Genomic DNA, 13,574 nt, shown 5'->3' on the forward strand with positions numbered 1-13,574 from the left:
GGGGCTGGAGGAGGCTACAGAGATAGGGAGCGTTGTAGGGTTGGAGGAGGGTTGGAGGGTTGGAGGAGGTTACAGAGATATGGAAGGTTGTAAGGAGGTTACAGAGATAGGGAGCATTGTAGGGTTGGAGGAGGGTTGGAGGGTTGGAGGAGGTTACAGAGATAGGGAGGGTTGTAGGGGCTGGAGGAGGTTACAGAGATTTTTTTTATTCATTCATGGGATGTGGGCATCGCTGGCCAGGCCACCATTTATTGCCCATCCCTAATTGCCCTTGAGAAGGTGGTGGTGAGCTGCTTTCTTGAACCGCTGCAGTCCATGTGGGGTAGGTACACCCACAGTGCTGTTAGGAAGGGAGTTCCAGGATCTTCACCCAGCGACACTGAAGGAACGGCGATATAGTTCCAAGTCAGGATGGTGTGTGACTTGGAGGGGAACTTGCAGGTGGTGGTGTTCCGAAGCATTTGCTGCCCTTGTCCTTCTAGGTGGTAGAGGTGGCAGGTTTGGAAGGTGCTGTCTAAGGAGCCTTGGTGCATTGCTGCAGTGCATCTTGTAGATGGTACACACTGCTGCTACTGTTGAAGGTGGTGGATGGGGTGCCAATCAAGTGGGCTGCTTTGTCCTGGATGGTGTAGAACGTTTTGAGTGTTGTTGGAGCTGCACCCATCCAGGCAAGTGGAGAGTATTCCATCAAACCCCTGACCTGTGCCTTGTAGATGGTGGACAGGCTTTGGTGAGTCAGGAGTGAGCTACTCGCCACAAGATTCCCAGCCTCTGATGTAGTTCAGTTTCTGGTCAATGGTAGCCCCCAGGATGTTGATAGTGGGGGATTCAGCGATGGTAATGCTATTGAATGTCAAGGGAAGATGGCTAGATTCCCTCTTGTTGGAGATGGTCATTGACTGGCACTTGTGTGGCACGAATGTTACTTGCCACTTATCAGCCCAAGCCTGGATATTGTCCAGGTCTTGCTGCATTTCTACACAGACTGCTTCAGTATCTGAGGAGTTGTGAATGGTGCTGAACATTGTGCAATCATCAGCAAACATCCCCACTTCTGACCTTATAATTGAAGGAACGTCATTGATGAAGCAGCTGAAGATGGTTGGGCCTAGGACACTACCCTGAGGAACTCCTGCAGTGATGTCCTGGAGCTGAGATGATTGACCTCCAACAACCACAGCCATCTTCCTTTGTGCTAGGTATAACTCTAACCAGTAGAGAATTTTCCCCCTGATTCCCATTGACTCCAGTTTTGCTAGGGCTCCTTGATGCCGTACTCGGTCAAATGTTGCCTTGATGTCAAGTGCAGGGTTGTGGGGCTGGAGGAGGTTACAGAGATAGGGAGGGGTGAGGCCGTCTTTCAATACGAAGATGAGAATTTTAAAATCGAGGCTTTGCCGAACTGGGAGCCGATGTAGGTTAGCAAGTGCAGGGGTGATGGGTGAACGGGGACTTGGCAGGAGTTAGAATACGGGCAGCAGTTGACTGAGGGTGAATGTGGGAGACCAGCTCGGAGTGCATTGGAATCGTCAAGTCTGGCGGTAACAATGGCATAGATGAGGGTGTCAGCAGCAGATGAGCTGAGACAGGTCGGAGGTGGGCGATGTTACGGAGGTGGGCGATGTTACGGAGGTGGTAATAGGCAGTCTTAGTGATAGAGAGGACAACACCTTTCCTAACCTCAGGATATCCCATAGTGTCTTCTAGCCTGTGGGACACGTGTCCTGTCTCCGACCAGCCTGCAACACAGCCCAGTGACACTGACCTGTCGTTTGCCAATCGTGCCAGAACCACTTGTGGAAACAACATTAGGCACGTCTATGTCTAAAAGTTGCAGTTGATGATAAACTCTCAGATCTCCTGTCATACGGCACAGTGACTGTCCCGCTTACCTCACTCCCGAAACAGGTTGTCCCTGAAACCAGAAACTGATCCTCCTCGGCAAATACTTCCGAAAATCTATTAAATATTTTTTTAATTTTGGATTTCAATTTCTCCCTTTCTCTTTCCCCTTCTCTCTTGTTCACCATCTCTTGCTTTCCCCCTTTCTGTCCTCTCGTGCTCTCTCTTCCCCTTTCCCTTGCCCTCACTATGTCTTTCTCCCTCTCACGAGATCTCTGTCTCTGCCCCTTCACTCTGTCCCTCGCTCTTTTTCTTTCCCTATGTCTCTCCCTATCTCTCCCTCACCCTGTCTCTCGCTTGCACTCTCTTTCTCTCTCTTTGTATCTCTCTCCGCCTCACCCTGTCTGTCTTTCTGTTGTACCCTTTCTCTCTCTCCATTTCTGTCTTTCACCATATCTCTATCATTCTCAATCTCTCTGTCACACCTCAGTCTCTCTCTCTCTCTCTTCCCAATCTCTGTGCCTCAGCCTGCGCCCTGTATCTCTCTCTCCCTTTTTCCCTCTGGACACAGAATTTTATTTATATCTATCCACAGGGACACAACACAGTGTTATTATGACTCCTGTCCAGTGGGAATGTTCTATCACTGAGTGCAGAAAGTGGGTGTGCAGCACAAGCGGGCACTGATACACACCAACATACCCACGGATATTTAACTGTGACATAGGTGTTTCTGTAACCAGTAACGAACCATTCGTAAATCTAATCTTCTTGTTTGGAGTTAGTCTGATTGTTGTTTGTGTGATATTCAAGAAAGAAAGAACTTGCATTTACATCGCACTTTTCACAATCTCAGGACATCCCATGCGTTTTTAAAAAATTGTTGATGGGATGTGGACATCGCTGGTTAGGCCAGCATTTATTGCCCATCCCTAATTGCCCTTAAGAAGGTGGTGGTGAGCTGCCTTCTTGAACCGCTGCAGTCCATGTGGGGTAGGTACACCCACAGTGCTGTTAGGAAGGGAGTTCCAGGATTTTGACCCAGTGACAGTGAAGGAACGGCGATATAGTTCCAAGTCAGGATGGTGTGTGACTTGGAGAGGAACTTGCAGGTGGTGGTGTTCCCATGTATTTGCTGCCCTTGTCCTCCTAGGTAATAGAGGTCATATGAGCATACTGGCGGGCAGTCATTAAGGCGGGGCTAAAGAGTGGCGAGTCAAAGAGACTTAGCAGTTGGCAGGAAAAAAGACAGAAGCGCAAGGGAAGAGCCAACTGTGTAACAGCCCCGACAACCAATTTTATCTGCAGCACCTGTGGAAGAGTCTGTCACTCTAGTATTGGCCTTTACAGCCACTCCAGGCGCTGCTCCACAAACCACTGACCACCTCCAGGCGCTTATCCATTGTCTCTCGAGACAAGGAGGCCAAAGAAGATGAGCATACTAATTATAAGCAGTAGTAGGCCATTCGGCCCCTCGAGCCTGTTCCACCATTCAATAAGATTATGGCTGATCTGTTTGTGTTTTGAATTCCACACTCCCATCTACCCCCGATAATCTTTGATTCCCTTGCCCAACAAGTATCTATCCACCCTCGCCTTAAATATATTCAATGACCCCGCCTCCACCACCTTCCGAGACAGAGAGTTCCAAAGTCGCACAACCCTCCGAGAAAAAAATTCTCATCATCTCTGTCCTAAAAGCGCAACCCTTTAATTTTAAAACAGTGCCCCCTCGTTCTGGACTCCCCCAGGAGAGGAAACATCCTTTCCACATCCACCTTGTCAAGACCATTCAGGATCTTATAAACTTCAATCAAATCTCCCCTCGCTCTTCTGAACTCCAGTGAAAACAAGCCCAGTCTGTCCAACCTTTCCTCATAAGACAACCTGCTCATTCCAGGTATCAATCTAGTAAACCTCCTCTGAACCACCTCCAATGCATTCACATCCTTCCTTAAATAATGGACCAAAACTGCACACAGTATTCGAGATGTGGTCTCACCAATGCCCTGCAAAACTGAAGCATAACATCCTTACTTTTATTTTCAATTCCTCTCATAGTAAAGGATAGCATTCCATTAACCTTCTTTATTACTTGTTGTACCTGCATACTAACCTTTTGTGACTCCTGCACTAGAACACCTAGATCCCTCTGTACCTCGGTCTTCTGCAGTCGTTCTCTGTTAATACTCTGCTTTTTTATTCTTCCTGCCAAAGTGAGCACCTCCACATTTTCCCACATTATAATCCATCTGCCAGATTTTTGCCAACTCACTCAACCAATGTATATTGGTTATTTTTCCTCTTCACAACATACTTTCCTACCTATCTTTGTGTCATCTGCAAATTTAGCTGCCATACCATCACTCCCCTCATTTAAGTCATTGATATAAATTGTAAAAAGTTGATGCCCCAGCACAGACCCCTGCAGGTTTCCACTCGTCACATCCTGCCAATCAGAAAAGGACCCATTAATGCATACTCTCTGTTTTCTGCCAGCCAGCCAATCTTCTATCCATCCGGAATAAGGTGGGTGAGCTTGCAGCATGGGTTGGTACCTGGGATCTCGATGTAGTGGCCATTTGGGAGACATGGGTAGAGCAGCGGCAGGAATGGATGTTGCAGGTTCCGGGATTTAGATGTTTCAGTAAGAACAGAGAAGATGGTAAAAGAGGGGGGGGGTGTGGCATTGTTAATCAAGGAGAGCATTACAGCGGCAGAAAGGACGTTTGAGGACTCGTCTACTGAGGTAGTATGGGCCGAGGTTAGAAACAGGAGAGGTGAGGTCACCCTGTTGGGAGTCTTTTATAGACCTCCAAATAGTTCCAGAGATGCAGAGGAAAGGATAGCGAAGATGATTCTCGACAGGGGCGAGAGTAACAGGGTAGTTGTTATGGGGGACTTTAACTTTCCAAATATCGACTGGAAATACTATAGTTCGAGTACTTTAGATGGGTCAGTTTTTGTCCAGTGTGTGCAGGAGGGTTTTCTGACACAGTATGTAGACAGGCCAACCAGGGGCGATGCCACATTGGATTTGGTACTGGGAAATGAACCCGGCCAGGTGTTAGATTTAGATGTAGGTGAGCACTTTGGTGATAGTGATCACAATTCGGTTAGGTTTACCTTAGCGATGGGCAGGGACAGGTATATACCGCAGGGCAAAAATTATAGCTGGGGGAAAGGAAATTATGATGCGATTAGGCAAGATTTAGGATGCGTAGGATGGGGAAGGAAACTGCAGGGGATGGGAACAATCGAAATGTGGAGCTTATTCAAGGAGCAGCTACTGCGTGTCCTTGATAAGTATGTACCTGTCAGGCAGGGAGGAAGTTGTCGAGCGAGGGAGCCGTGGTTTACTAAAGAAGTTGAAGCGCTTGTCAAGAGGAAGAAGAAGGCTTATGTTAGGATGAGATGTGAAGGCTCAGTTAGGGCGCTTGAGAGTTACAAGCTAGCCAGGAAGGATCTAAAGGGAGAGCTAAGAAGAGCAAGGAGAGGACACGAGAAGTCATTGGCGGATAGGATCAGGGAAAACCCTAAGGCTTTCTATAGGTATATCAGGAATAAAAGAATGACTAGAGTTAGATTAGGGCCAATCAAGGATAGTAGTGGGAAGTTGTGTGTGGAATCAGAGGAGGTAGGGGAAGTGTTAAATGAATATTTTGCGTCAGTATTTACAGTAGAGAAAGAAAATGTTGTCGAGGAGAATACTGAGATTCAGGCTACTAGGCTAGATGGGATTGAGATTCACAAGGAGGAGGTGTTATCAATTTTGGAAAGTGTGAAAATAGATAAGTCCCCTGGGCCAGATGGGATTTATCCTAGGATTCTCTGGGAAGCTAGGGAGGAGATTGCAGAGCCTTTGTCCTTGATCTTTATGTCGTCATTGTCGACAGGAATAGTGCCAGAAGACTGGAGGATAGCAAATGTGGTCCCCTTGTTCAAGAAGGGGAGTAGAGACAGCCCTTGTAATTATAGACCTGTGAGCCTTACTTCGGTTGTGGGTAAAATGTTGGAAAAGGTTATAAGAGATAGGATTTATAATCATCTTGAAAAGAATAAGTTTATTAGCGATAGTCAGCACGGTTTTGTGAAGGGTAGGTCGTGCCTCACAAACCTTATTGAGCTTTTCGAGAAGGTGACCAAACAGGTGGATGAGGGTAAAGCAGTGGATGTGGTGTATATGGATTTCAGTAAGGCGTTTGATAAGGTTCCCCATGGTAGGCTATTGCAGAAAATACAGAAGTATGGGGTTGAAGGTGATTTAGAGCTTTGGATCAGAAATTGGCTAGCTGAAAGAAGACAGAGGGTGATGGTTGATGGCAAATGTTCATCCTGGAGTTTAGTTACTAGTGGTGTACCGCAAGGATCTGTTTTGGGGCCAATGCTGTTTGTCATTTTTATAAATGACCTGGAAGAGGGTGTAGAAGGGTGGGTTAGTAAATTTGCAGATGACACTAAGGTCGGTGGAGTTGTGGATAGTGCCGAAGGATGTTGTAGGGTACAGAGGGACATAGATAGGCTGCAGAGCTGGGCTGAGAGATGGCAAATGGAGTTTAATGTGGAAAAGTGCGAGGTGATTCACTTTGGAAGGAGTAACAGGAATGCAGAGTACTGGGCTAATGGGAAGATTCTTGGTAGTGTAGATGAACAGAGAGATCTTGGTGTCCAGGTGCATAAATCCCTGAAGGTTGCTAGCCAGGTTAATAGGGCTGTTAAGAAGGCATATGGTGTGTTAGCTTTTATTAGTAGGGGGATCGAGTTTCGGAGCCACGAGGTCATGCTGCAGCTGTACAAAACTCTGGTGAGACCGCACCTGGAGTATTGCGTGCAGTTCTGGTCACCGCATTATAGGAAGGATGTGGAAGCTATGGAAAGGGTGCAGAGGAGATTTACTAGGATGTTGCCTGGTATGGAGGGAAGGTCTAACGAGGAAAGGCTGAGGGATTTGAGGTTGTTTTTGTTAGAGAGAAGGAGGAGGAGAGGTGACTTAATACAGACATATAAGATAATCAGAGGGTTAGATAGGGTGGATAGTGAGCGTCTTTTTCCTCGAATGGTGATGGCAAACACGAGGGGACATAGCTTTAAGTTGAGGGGTGATAGATATAGGACAGATGTCAGAGGTAGTTTCTTTACACAGAGAGTAGTAGGGGCGTGGAACGCCCTGCCTGCAGCAGTAGTAGACTCGCCAACTTTAAGGGCATTTAAGTGGTCATTGGATAGACATATGGATGAAAATGGAATAGTGTAGGTCAGATGGTTTCACAGGTTGGCGCAACATCGAGGGCCGAAGGGCCTGTACTGCGCTGTAATGTTCTAATTCTAATTCTAATTTTAATTCTAATATGTTACTCATTACACCATGAGCTCCTACTTTGTGCAATAACCTTTTATGTAGCACCTTGTCAAATGCCTTCTGGAAATCCAAGTACAGTATGTTAACGGGTTCCCCTTTATCCACAGCGCAAATTACTCCTTCAAAGAACTCCAATAATTAGGTTAAAGGTGATTTCCCTTTCACAAAACCATGCTGACTATTCCCGATTACCTTGTGTTCTTCTAAATGCCCAGCTATAGCCTCCTTAATGATCGATTCTAACACCTTCCCCATGACAGACGTCAAGCTATCTGGCAAAGAGTTACCTATTTTCTGCTTGCCCCCTTCTTGAATAGAGGGCTTATATTTGCTATTTTCCAGTCTGATGGAACCTTTCCAGAATCTAGCGAATTTTGAAAAATTAACACCAACACATCTTCTACCTCATTAGTCACCTCCTTTAAGACCCGAAAAAGTTGTGGGTTTGGAAGGTGCTGTCGAAGGAGCCTTGCTGATTTGCTGCAGTGCATCTTGTAGATGGTACACACTGCTGCCACTGTGCGTCTGGGGTGGAAGGAATAAATATTTAAGCAGGTGAATGGGGTGCTGAGCAAGCGGTCTGCTTTGTCCTGGATGGTGTCTCATTTCTTGAGTGTTGTTGGAGCTGCACCCATCCAGCTCATGAAGTAGTCTTGAAATGTAGGTATTGCGACAGCCAAAATATGCTCAGCTCTTTACATCTTTTACATGCACCTAAGAGGGCAGGCAGGGCCTTGGTTTAATGTCTCATCCAAAAGAAGGCACCTCCAACGGTGCAGCACTCCCTCAGTACTGACACTCTGACAATGCAGCACTCCCTCAGTACTGACCCTCCGGCAGTGCGGCACTCCCTCAGTACTGACCCTCCAACAGTGCCACTCTCCCTCAGTACTGACCCTCCGACAGTGCGGCACTCCCTCAGTACTGACCCTCCAACAGCGCAGCACTCCCTCAGTACTGACCATTTGGCAGCGCAGCACTCCCTCAGTACTGACCCTCCGACAGTGCGGCACTCCCTCAGTACTGACCCTCCGACAGTGCGGCACTCCCTCAGTACTGACCCTCCGACAGTGCAGCACTTCCTCAGTACTGACCCTTTGGCAGTGCAGAATCCCTCAGTATTGACCCTCTGACAGTGCAGCACTCCCTCAGTACTGACCCTCCAACAGTGCTGCACTCCCTCAGTACTGACCCTCCGACAGTGCTGCACTCCCTCAGTACTGACCCTCCGACAGTGCAGCACTCCCTCAGTGCTGACCCTTTGGCAGTGCGGCATTCCCTCAGTACTGACCCTCCGACAGTGCAGCACTCCCTCAGTACTGACCCTCCGACAGTGCAGCACTCCCTCAGTACTGACTCTCCGACAGTGCAGCACTCCCTCAGTACTGACCCTGTGACAGTGCAGCACTCCCTCAGTACTGACCCTGTGACAGTGCAGCACTCCCTCAGTACTGACCCTGTGACAGTGCAGCACTCCCTCAGTACTGACCCTCCGACAGTGCAGCACTCCCTCAGTACTGACCCTCCGACAGTGCAGCACTCCCTCAGTACTGACCCTCCAACAGTGCAGCACTCCCTCAGTACTGACCCTCCAACAGTGCAGCACTCCCTCAGTATTGCAGTGGAGGTTACAGCCTGTATTTAGTGTGCAAGTCTCTGGAGTGGGACTTGACTCATGGCCTTCCGACTCCGAGGTGAGAGCCAGCCACTGAGCGAGGGTTGACAGTAAAAAATTGATAAAAATGACCAATCACAAAACCTGCTCAAGTGATGAGTGTTTATGTCTGTTAATCTATCACTGTGATTTAGTGGCAGTAACTGAAAAGTGGCTTAAAAATGAAGTCTGAGCACTTAATATTCGAGGATACAAAGTGTTCAGAAAAGATAAGGAAGGGAAAAAGGGAATTGGGATGGCAGTCATGATTAGGGAAGACATTGTAGTGTTGGAAAGGGAGGATGTCCTCAAGGGGGTAAAGACAGAATCCATTGGTTTGTGCTAAAGGCCTGCTACCCGACACGAACCTGATGACGTGTTGGGCTCGGGTCGGGCCGGGTCGGACATGCTCTGTCACAGGTAAGTGGCTCCAATGCTAATTTAATTTTTGGACCAGAAAGGTGGTTTTCTTAGTTATTTTCAGCTTGTGCAGATCAGCAACAAAGTGAAAAATGCAAGGTAGGTAATCTGATGGTCGGGTTAGGCACAGGAAATAATGGAAGGACTTGGGCCAGGTCGGGCTCAGGTTGGATGTGGTTCTATTGGGCTCGGGTCGGGTTTTTTTTGCAGACCTGAGCAGGCGTTTAGTTCGAGTTGAGAAACAAACAGTGGATGATTTCACTACTGGGGGTTTTCTCTTGGCCTCCATTTAGTGAGAGATAGAGGAGAAACTCTGCAGGGAAATCACGGAGATGTGTAAGGATGATGGAATGGTGATATTGGGGGACTTTAATTACCCAAATATCGATTGGGATCATTTTGGAGTCAAGGAAAAGGAGGGGGAGGAATTTCTGAAATGTGTTCAAGAGAACTTCCTCGATCAGTATGTTCTCAGCCCAATTAGAAAGGAGACATTGTTGGATCTGGTGCTGGGGAATGAGGTGGGCCAAGTGGACCAAGTGTCTGTGGGGGAGCACTTGGGTAAGAGTGATCATTGTATCATAAGGTTTAGACTCGTAATGCAGAAAAGCAAGGAATGTTGTAAGGTCTAGGAATGTCTAGATTGGAAGAGGGCTAATTTCAGTGTCATGAAAAGGGATCTAGCCAGGGTAGAATAAAACCAAAGACTGACAGGAAATACTGTATCGGAACAATGGGTTATCTTTGAGGAGATGCTTCAGGTACAGGCTAGGAACATTCCAACAAGGGCAAAAAGTAGGGGAACCAAAAACAGGTTCCTTGGATGACGAGGGAGATAGAGATTATGATGAAACAGAAAAACAGGGTGTATGATGTATATCAGGTGAATTCTTCAAGTGTGAAGCAGGTCAAGTACAATAAGTAAAGAGGAAAATAAGACTGGCAAAGAGAGAATATGAGAATAGAATGGATGTTAACATAAAAGAGAATCCAAAGATCTTCTACCAGCATGTAAATAGTAAGCAGGTAGTAAGAGGTTAAGCAGGGCCTATTAATGACAAAGAGGGTAATGTATGTTTAGAGACATAGGGCAAGCTAGAGTACTTAATGAGCACTTTGTATTTGTGTTTACTCAGGAATAGGAATCTGACCAAATATCCGTAGAAGTGGAGAGAGTAGAGGCAATGGATAGTGTAAAAAAGGAGAGGGAAGAGATACTGGATAGGTTGGTTGTGCTTAGGGCAGATAAGTCACCAGGTCTGGATGGATTGTATCCCAGGTTGTTAAAGGAAGTGGGGATGGAGATAGTGGAATGGCTTGCCATAATCTTCCCTAGATATGGGGGAGGTGCCAGAGGATTGGGGACTGGCAAATATGACAACCTTATTGAAGAAAGGGTGTAAGGACAGTCCTAGCAACAACAGGCCAGTTAGTTTAACATCAGTGCTAGGCAAGGTTTTAGAAACAATAATCAGGGGAAAAAATCAACTAGCACTTGGAGAGATTTGAGTTAATTAAGGAGAGCCAGCATGGATTTGTAAAAGGCAGATCATACTTGACTAATTTAATTGAACTTGTCGATGAAGTAACAGAGAACAGTACAGCACAGTACACGATGTTGTGCCGAACCTTTAACCTACTCTAAGAAAACAGAGAAGGTTGATGAACGGAATGCGGTGGATGTTGTTTATATGGATTTTAAGAAAGGGTTTGATAAAGTACCACATAAAAGGCTGGTTAACAAAATTGAGACTCTTGGAATAGGCGGGTCAGTGTCAACTTGGATTTTAAAAATGGCTTAAGGACCGAAAACAGCAAGTCGTGGTAAATGGTTGCATTTCAGACTGGAGGATGGTAGACAGTAGTGTTCCCCAAGGGTCAGTGCTGGGACCACTGCTTTTTTTGCTATAAATAAATGACTTGGATCTTGGAATACAGAGTAGAATCTCAAAATTTGTCGATGATACCAAACTTGAAGGAGTGGCAAACAGTGAGGATGATACAAACTGCCTACAATATGACAAGATAGACTAGCAGAATGGGCAGACAAGTGGCAGATGGGATATAATATAGACAGGTGTGAGGTGATGCATTTTGGCTGAAGGTATAGGGTGAGGCAATATAGACTGAATGACACAGTTCTAAAGAGTGTGCAGGAACAGAGGGACACCTGGGGGTGCATGTGCATCGATCTTTGAAGGTGGAAGGACATATTGAGAGAGTGGTTAGTAAAGCATATGGGATCTTGGGTTCCATTAATAGAGACATTGAGTACAAAAGCAGGGAAGTTATGCTGAACCTTTATAAAGCTCTGGTTAGACACTAACTGGAGTATTGTGTGCAGTTCTGGTCACCACACTTTAGGAAGGATGTGAGGATCCTTGAGAGGGTGCAGAGGAGATTTACCAGAATGGTTCCAGGGATTGAGAATTTTAGTTATAAGGTTATTTTGGAGAAGCTGGGGTTGTTCTCCCTGGAGCAAAGGAGATTGAGGAGAGATTTGATAGAGGTGTACAAGATTATGACAGGTTTAGATAGGGGAGACAAGGAAAGGCTGTTCCCATTAACTGATGGTACAAGGACTAGGAGACTCAGATTTAAGGTTTTGGCCAAGAGATGCAGGGGGAATGTGAGGAAGAACATTTTTACACAGTGAGTAGTAATGATCTGGAACTCACTGTCGATGAGGGAGGTGATAGGGGAGAAAATCAATGATTTCAAAAGGAAATTGAATAGGCACTTGAAGGAATTAAATTTGTAGGGCTATGGGGATCAAGCAGGGGAGTGGGACTGAGGAGTGCTGGTGAGTATAGGAATAGGAGGATAGAGCAGATTAATGCGTGGCTAAGGAGGGAGGGCTTTAGTTTCCTGGATCACTGGGTCTGTCTCTGGGAAAGGTGTGACCTGTACAAGTTGGACAGGTTCCACCTGAACCGGAACGGGACCAACATCCTTGCTGGGAGGTTTGCTGGTGCTGTTGGGGGGGGTTTTAAACTAATTTGGCAGGGAGATGGGATACAGAGTGGAGGTACAGTAGGAGGTGATGCACCGCCAAATATAGAAGATAAATTAAATCCGTTTGGATGACAGAGCAAATATAGACCTGTTAAGGCACAAGCAAATAATGCAAGGCTGGATTGCATCTATTTTAATGCAAGGAGTCTTACTAATAAGGCAGATGAATTGAGGGCATTGATTAGCACATGGGAATATGATATTATTGCTATCAGAGACATGATTGAGGGAGGGGCAGGACTGGCAACTCAATGTTCCAGGGTATAGAATCTTCAGGTGTAACGGGAGGGGTGGGGATGGGGTGAAAAAGAGGAGGTGGTATTGCACTGTTGATCAAGGGGCCAATTACTGCAGTAAGGAGGGATGATATCTTGGAAGGTTCCTCAAATGAGGCCGAATGGGTAGAACTTAAAAACAAAAAGGGGGCAATCACTTGGCTGGCAGTGTACTACAGGCCTCCAAACAGTCAGGGAGAGATAAAGGACCCGGGTTCGATTCCGGGTACTGCCTGTGTGGAGTTTGCAAGTTCTCCCTGTGTCTGCGTGGGTTTTCTCCGGGTGCTCTGGTTTCCTCCCACAAGCCAAAAGACTTGCAGGTTGGTAGGTAAATTGGCCATTATAAATTGTCACTAGTATAGGTAGGTGGTAGGGAAATATAGGGACAGGTGGGGATGTTTGGTAGGAATATGGGATTAGTGTAGGATTAGTATAAATGGGTGGTTGATGGTCGGCACAGACTCGTTGGGCCGAAGGGCCTGTTTCAGTGCTGTATCTCTAATCTAATATGTAGGCAAATCACAGAGAGGTGTAAAAATAATAGGGTAATAATAGTAGGGGATTTCAACTTCCCTAATATTAACTGGGATGGTCTTAGTGCAAAAGGCTTAAAGGGGGAGGAATTCTTAAAGTGCATCCAGGAGAGCTTTTTGAGCCAGCACATAGAAAGTCCTACAAAAGGGCAGTACTGGACCTAATCCTAGAGAATGAAGCCAGACAAGTGGTAGAAGTGTCAGTGGGGGAGCATTTCGGGGATAGTGACCATAACTCTGTAGGATTTAAGGTAGTTATGGAAAAGCACAAAGATGGACCGGAAATAAAGGTACTGAATTGGGGGAAGGCCGATTTCAATATGATAAAACAGGATCTGGCCTCAGTGGACTGGGAGCAGCTACTTGTAGGAAAGTCTACATCAGACCAGTGTGAGTCATTCAAAGAGGAAATAGTGAGAGTTCAGGGCCAACATGTTGGTCCTACCTTTCACCTTTACGGGAACAAGTCAAGGGAA

The 13,574-nt window shown here is 46.4% G+C and overlaps 1 protein-coding gene across 7 annotated transcripts in view; it reads left to right on the forward strand.

Annotated features, from left to right (window-relative positions):
* Positions 1-13,574, forward strand: part of rassf7a (Ras association domain family member 7a) — a 145,250-nt gene that overhangs the window by 87,695 nt on the left and 43,981 nt on the right. The gene's annotated exons all lie outside the window — the stretch shown is intronic.

The sequence above is a fragment of the Heterodontus francisci genome, chromosome 14 (assembly GCF_036365525.1).
Source record: "Heterodontus francisci isolate sHetFra1 chromosome 14, sHetFra1.hap1, whole genome shotgun sequence".
NCBI lineage: Eukaryota > Metazoa > Chordata > Chondrichthyes > Heterodontiformes > Heterodontidae > Heterodontus > Heterodontus francisci.